We start from the raw sequence: 7,978 nt of genomic DNA, 5'->3' as shown, positions 1-7,978 counted from the left end.
TTTCTTGTGTTAATAATTTGATGGAAAATCTGTGGGTTTTTTTCCCATATTCATTTCTAAAACTTATGAAATAATAACCCGATCTCTACATGAGGCATGATAACCTATAAACTTTTGAGCCATTTTATACATGGATGAAGAAAGTTCAAGAATAATTGTTATTAAAGACAAACTGAGAAAAACGTCCACTTTAATTTATCAAGCCTTTACTCCAGCAAGCCTATTCAATCATGTTGAACGATATGTCAGCTATGACATCAGTATCAATTTGATCAGTGAATCTGGACTGACAACAGAAATATTAACACTGATATTAACACTGATATTGACTAAAATTGTTATATCCTGGTTCATTTTTAAACTGAGATTCCTTCTTTTGTGCTGGAAAGTTGATTTCAGCGTTTTGAAATTTTAGTTTTAATGCTATTTTGTATTCTTAATTTTTTATTTTATTATTTTCTTGTGCATCTAAAGATGTTTTAACGTTTCATTACGACTTGAAAAGTTTGCCAGCATATGGCAATATATGGCATATTAACGAGGTTTATTGGGCTGATTAAGAAATCAATTTGTTCTCCATTAATGACAATTTCATATTGCTGGTTATAAATACATAAAGGCAATTGTTGACAAATCTACTACTTTACATGATGTAATTACTGGCCTCTATAGGTGAATATTTAGAGATTTTTTAAAAAATATTCTTTTCTAGTCTCACTTTCTTAAGCCTCACAGAGAAAACTGTTCTTTAAAAAGCAGTACCAAACAAATTGTGAAGAAACTTTACAGTAATCCAGGGATGCTGAGTGATTACACTGGGTTTCCATGTCAACTCAGGCTCTCTAGGTGGTAATAAATGCAGAGATGGCAGGGAGGGGATCTGACATCATGAAAACCGGCGCTGACTGTTGATAGCGCTGCTTAGATTATCGCAACAGACGGCGCTGGAAACGACACGCGGGAAGTGAAGGCACCACTTTAAAAATAACCTCAACATTTTTTACATCTGGAGAGAGAAATGAAGTCAGCAAAGTGAAAGCAGATCACAACATGTTTCACTGAAACTATAATGACTTCCATAAAGAGGTTGACATATTTCTATTAACTCTTTGATATCATGCAGCTTCACGGTTTATTTCAATGTTATGATGTTACTCTCACATTGACATGTTGTCAAACCTCAAATTGTTTTGTATTTCAATGGCATTTTATGTAAAAATAGTGCAAAAATAATAAAATGTAATAAAATAAAAGGTTTCTTGCAGCTTTGGCTGAATTTAAAGTTTCAAGTTTGTCTCTTTAAAATTTCCCCTTCTTATATATTACAAATATGTCAAAAGATGCAAAAACAAATAATTAAACTCATTCTAAATGCTAAATCAAACATTTAGCATTATTTTAATATATGCTTGATCATTTACAGCAAAGTTTTCATCTGCAGCTTAAAAACATCAACATGTCAAAGTTCAGCCTTTTCTGCTTGACTTAACGTCAACACAGTGTAGGGCTAATCTATTCAGTATTTTTTCAATTAATCGATTGATAATTAGACAGAAAAAGGCCCTGGGTTAAACATATTTACCCATCTTTCAATTTTGCATTTAAAGATGCTATTTAGATGCAAAATAAATGTGTTTTTATATAGTTTTGTCTTAAATACTGGTCTGAGTGTATTGTTCTTTCAACAAATAGACTTTTCTTAAAGATTTTTTTGACCTTTAGTTGAGTCATGAGAGAAGGGGAAGACGGGAATCAAACCTGCGACAGCTGCGGCGAAGACTAAGGCCTCAATTTATGGGTTGTGTTTATTATCCCCTGCGCCACCACAGCACAGCCTGATAGACAATTAGTTTAATAACCGATTAATCCACTGTCATTCCAAACAAAGTACTCAACTTTTATTTAATTATTTAATCTGGCTGCAAACATCCAGTCGTTTTCACCTGGGATCAGATTTTGCTGCATCTGTTTCATAAAGTTGGGTAAATGAAGGTGAGATAATACCTTCAAGAAGGAAGAAACTTCTGGTTTCTTCCTTCTTGCCACTTCCTGTCGGTCATTGACGAGTTAATTAGTTCACCATGGCAACCAGGGCCAGCCATATGATTGGAGCAGTGGTGGAGGAGATTAGCAGGAAGGACACAGCTCCTAATTATAGAGCAACAGGCTGCCAGGGTTAGCCAGCTTGGCGCAGCTGCTGCCTGGCTCAAGGGCAGATGGCAGCAGCTTCGGTCCAGGCTGGTTTCCTTAGAAGAACATGTTCCCACTTCTAAATATTGGATCCTGGAGAACGTGGTCCAAACAGATCTCAGGGATGAGGGAAAGATTCAACCACTCAGACCTCGCTCTGCTGGTTGGGTCAGCCAATCAGGGTGAGTCAGGAGGTTCATCTGCTGACTGATGGAAAAGAAAAGGACTGAACAACAGAACTGGGTCATTCCAGGTCATGCCATCCAGGAAATACAGCCTCAAACATCTAGTTACTGCTAATTCATGACAGAAAAACATCTTAAGGTGTAGCTACATAATTATTCCAACAACGTTTGATTTAAAAATGTCAAATTTAATTTTACCTGAGGATTCAGAAACATTTCTTTAACCCATTTTTGCAGCCAAAAGTTAATAGATTAAATGATAATCAACATATTTTCACTCATCAATCCCTCCAGAATTTTACTTTCAATTTGTAACCCTCTGGCAGCCGCGCCCCAAAAGTCAACATCAGCACTCACACATGAAAACGCCTGCAAACACATGTATAAATATACAACTGTACATCTTTGAAAAGCAGAAGTGGAGCCTCCTGCACAACCAACAAGGATCCAGCAAATGGTTTCTGGAAGATAAGTAAATCCCCTGCCTTTTCCAGCAGCCATTGTAAAACCAGCTGACCCAACCTGCTGGATCTCAGCTTGGGTTGCTAGGTGACGGGGCAGAGCCCTGCATGTGTCACTTTTGAGACAAATCATTTTCCAGATGGAAAAAAAAACATTAACTTATTGCCCAAAAAATAATTTAAAAAAGCAGTTGTGTGCTTTTTTAAGTACTTCTCTGATTTTAAAATCAGTTGAGACCCAAATGGAAGCATAAAAACATGGAAAAAATAAATTTTACATGATTGGTTCCCTCAAATTGTTATATTGAAGGTTTATTTATGCGTCCCATGAGAGTCATGGCAGCTCTGGAGGAGCTGCAGAGATTTACAGGATCACTAGGAACTATTAGCGCCACAAATCTGGACTTTATGGAAGATCAGGAAGAGAAACGCAGCTGAATCTAAACCCTTATTAGTTGTTATTGATCATATTTGTGATCATTTCTGTCCTTTTCTAGTTCAGAAAATAAAATACTCATTTTTATTCTCATTTTCTTTCAAAGCAACATCATCTGTGAGCTTCAAGTAGCCCACATATGGTTCACATGTAAAGAAATGGTTCATGCTGCTAAACACACAGCAGTTTAATGCATCATCCTGAGTGAACATGTCGCTGGAAAACCTCGGATGTGTTGAAGTGGAGAAGAAGATGAATCAGGACTCTGATGGGCTGCAGATCTGAGGACAGATGAAGATTTACCTCCAGCACACGGAAATAAACCTGTGAGAAGGTCTATTTTAAACTGGATGCAGTTCAGAGCTCAGCAGGACGCTGTAACCCGATCGAGTGCAACTCGCTGCAGAAATTATGGGCCTAAATTAATATCCACTCACAGCCTAAATGTCACATGGACTTGAGAGTTTGTAATGCAGCAGCGTCTTCACTGCAACAGAAAACTAATTTTACTGTCTGAATAAACGTGGATTCAACTTTATCAGCAAAATCTGAGGAGCTGAGGAAGCTGCACAGAGCTAAAGTTATTTAGAAGAAGAAAAGGGAGGAGAGAAAAGAAAAGGAACAAAGCAAAAAAAGAAAAGAACGGAAAAGGGAAAAATAATTTAAAGGAGGAAAATGATTAAAAAAGAAAAAAGAGAAAAAGGAGGAAAAATAAAAGAGAAAAAATAAAGAAGGGAAAACAAAGAAAGGAGAAACATGAAAAATGCTGCACATTAAACTAACATATAATTAAACCCAGAAAATTCAGAAGAAAAACCAAACAGACTCATAACCAGAGGAGGATGATGAAACTCGGGTCATCCATGAAAAACAGCCAAAAAACCACATTCAGAGACAAACTATTGATCAATATTAATATTGATTATTGATAGAAGAAATAAAATCTGAGTAGAGCCAAAAATGCAACCAAAGGACACAAATGAACATAATGAGCCACTATAACTGGAAAAGGGGAACAGTAAAAGTTTCCTCTTCCCAGAGGAATCTGTTTCCTGACTCAAGTTCCACTGCAGGAGTGGAGCAGAGGTGTGCAGATCTCCCGGCATGCACTGGGGTGACACCTGAGCAGGTGAGCCGTTTGTCAGAAGGTTTCAGAGCTGAATTTGTGAAAACGACGAGGAGAAAACGGAGCGCAGCAGCAACAGGTGCCGCGCGCAGCGAGGCGGTGTCGTGTTTGCGTTGCTATGGGAACGTGCTGACCGTATCGGGGCTGCGGGTGTCGTTACACCGTGATGCATCTCTGATGTGAAAACGAAGACCGACGTCACCTCGTTACACACACCGCAATTTATTTATTATGTAAAATCACACGGTGAAAAACTAACAGCAAATATTTAGTTTAATTTGCCTCTCATTAGGGAAAAAACATGTTTTTAGTCAGATCATGGTATTCACACATTATAAGTGTTACAACATTTAAACTAAATATTCAGTTAGCAAGCTAAATGTTTAGCTTACCAACGAGCTATTTAGCGAGTAGGCTAGAAATTTTATTTTAAAACTGAACATTTTGTTTGGAGATAAAAATGTAATTTGTACCTCCAGCACACGGAAATAAACCGTGTGCTCACTACACAGCTGCAAACTAAATATTTAGGTGGATACAAACTAAATATTTGGTTAGCAAGCTATATATTCCATTCATCAACTAAATATTTAGATACATTTGTTGACAAACTAAATATTTGATTTGGCAAACTAAATAATTTGCAACAAACATATTTAGCAAACTAAATATTTAGTTCAGCAACTAAATATTTAATTTCAAACTATTTATTTAGCAAGCTTGATATTTAGTTTAAAACTAATTACTGAGTTAGCTATGTTTAGATCCAAACTAACTATATGCTTAGAAAACCAAATATTTTGTTTTTAGCCAATTATTTAGCTAATAACTTGGAGATGGTCTGTCAATGCAGTAAAGTTTGTGCATTTCTTCTCTTCCATCCTTTTTTCTTCCGCTTATCTTTCCATTGATATGTATGGAAACAGCACTGTGTTTTACTTCGTGTGTGTATGTGCTGATGATTGAAACATCTGAGATCCGGAGAAACTTCATGTGGCTCCTAGAAACCTTCAACACAAGGTGTGAATAATTCAGTGCTAATCTGTGCAACTTTAGCTACTAATTGGTCTGGGAATAACAACAACTCAAAACCAAACCTAATTAAATCAAATTTTTCCAACACATTCTCAGTGTTCAACCAGCATTAAATCATCAGGTCTGACCCACTACCTCCCAGTTTAGCCAGTCAGAACAACTCCAGCAGCTTTTCAAGTATCATCTGAGCATTTCACCTTCCTCTAACCCTAAATATAACCCAGTCATGGAAAGAGTCTGTACCTGCCTGTGTGTCCATCTGTCTGCCTGCAGCCGAATGCGGCCCCCGGCAGGCACACACCGATCTGCTGCGGGGGTCTCTGGGTTCATGGAAAACTCAGAGGGTGTCAGATTTGTCAGGCCAGAGGTCAGTTTATTTCCAGAGTCTGTCTTCATCACCCGAACGCCTCATGCACAGGCAGGCTGGGTCCGGTCTGTCCGTCCGGAACTCCCTGTTGGATTCACAGAAGTTTGCAACAATCCCCGATGCTCCTTCAATGCAAATGTCCTGGACGCATCTCAACGTCTCTCTGACAGAAAGAGAGATGTTTAGTAAAAGTAAAAAATGCAGAGACTCTGCTGCCATCTAGTGCTTAAAAGTTGTCATTGAAATTGGGCAATTACTTTTATTTGAATTTGGTCTTAATACGTCAAAATACTCCAACTAAGTAAAAAGAAAAACAAAACAAACAAACAAACAAAATAACAGAAATATGTTTTTTTTCTAAAAAAAACAACAACGTATTTCTCAATTTGAAAAGTTGAAAACTTGTGAGGAAAAATAATTATTTTTAAATTAATGTAAGAAATTGTCTTAGTTTTTTGGGGGTGGAAATTCTGAATTTGAAGAGTCATAATAAATTACTGGAAAAATCTCTGAAATTACTTTTTCTTGCAAATTTTCGATTTTTGAAGCTCAGAAGTTTTTATTTTATTTAATTTGATAATGTGTGTGTGTGTGTGTGTGTGTGTGTGTGTGTGTGTGGGGGGGGGGGGGGGTGTGTGTGTGTGTGTGTGTGTGTGTGTGTGTGTGTGTGTGTGTGTGTGTGGAGTAATACCTCCTACAGTATGTATTGTGTTAATCGTGTTATTTTACAATTTTTCTTAGAATTTGTACTTTTATCATACTTTTCGATGTTTCTTTTATTTTTAAAACATGTCTCTTGTCATTTCGACTTTATGTCAATTTGGTATGACGTCATAGTCAGAGTGACTTAAGAAATAGCGAAGCTTCCAGAACTGGCACTAATAAGAGGGAGTTTGGCTTTTATATCCGTCTAAAAGAGGTATAGTGTGTCCATAGTGGATACAAAGGATGTGTTAACTGTCAGTTAAACATTTATCTAACAATTTACATATTTCAGAATGAAAAAAACGAAGTATTTGATGTGGACGGAGCCGAGTCCCAGCTAGCTGCTGCCCCTGACGTTAGCTCCTGGAGGAAGACGTTTTTCCCGGTCAAACAAAACTAAATGTAAGTTAAAAAGTTTAGGTTTGTGATATTTTTATATTCTATTAAATATTTTTTATGTTTAGGCGTTGAAATGTTTCAAGGTCAATGCTAACATTTTGAATTCAGTTTAGCTAATTGTTAGCGCGGCTATGCTAGTGTTAGCATTTAGCTTCAAACAATTAACCACTGTTAAAAATGTTGCTAACTCGCTAGCCTAAATATTATTGTAATACGTCAAAGCAAATAATTTTAATCAGCGCCTCACGAAAGTCTTCGCACCTTTTAACTTTTTCCACATTTTGTCGTGGTTCAGTCACAAACTTGTATGTATTATTATTACTTTTTTATGTGACAGACTCGCACAAAGCAGTGCTAAGTGGTGAAGTTCAACTAAAAATAAATTGGTTGGCAGTGATACTTTCAATGCAATCAAATTTGCATTTCTATTTTTAATCTTTATCAAATTACATCTTTTCCCAAAACAAATTGTTTCCACTGGTGCACAAAAAGGAGCTCACTAAATGTTTTTTTTAACCAAATTGCATTTAACATCTTAGTTTTACAGATTTCGTTTTACATAATTAACGCCTCCAAAGGCAATACTGACTTCTAAATGATTAATCTAGTTAATACACACAGATTTAAGCAGTTATATTTCAAATTATTGTTCGTTCACATAGTTATATGAGGTCATATCAGTCTCACTGAGTGCTCAGATTGGTGGCTCAAATCTTACGGCATAATAATCAGCACCGCAATATAGAGAAACCAGACTGGAAGGGAAGTTTTTTAGCAAAAATTCAGAGACCTCACTCAGAAAAATGTGGGTGTTAAAATGTGTGATACACATAATCCTGGACGCCTTGAAATTTTAATATTTTTTTCTCCTCTTTGCTGTTTCAATTTTGTGTATTCAGAGTTGCTAATTAAAAACTTTAATAGCAGTTGGTTGGATTAGATTTTATTTAAGGGTAACATTCTTTACCCACTTAAAGTTACTGCTCTTGAGTGACGCTCGACTTCAACCAATTCATCCAGTTGCTGTTGCTGTTTCTGTCCACTAGAGGTCAGAATTAGAACATGTTAGAACAA

Source organism: Poeciliopsis prolifica, unplaced genomic scaffold (genome assembly GCF_027474105.1).
Source record: "Poeciliopsis prolifica strain line A6 unplaced genomic scaffold, Auburn_PproV2 SCAFFOLD081, whole genome shotgun sequence".
NCBI classification, from domain to species: domain Eukaryota; kingdom Metazoa; phylum Chordata; class Actinopteri; order Cyprinodontiformes; family Poeciliidae; genus Poeciliopsis; species Poeciliopsis prolifica.
Note: the sequence above shows the minus strand (reverse complement) of the source record.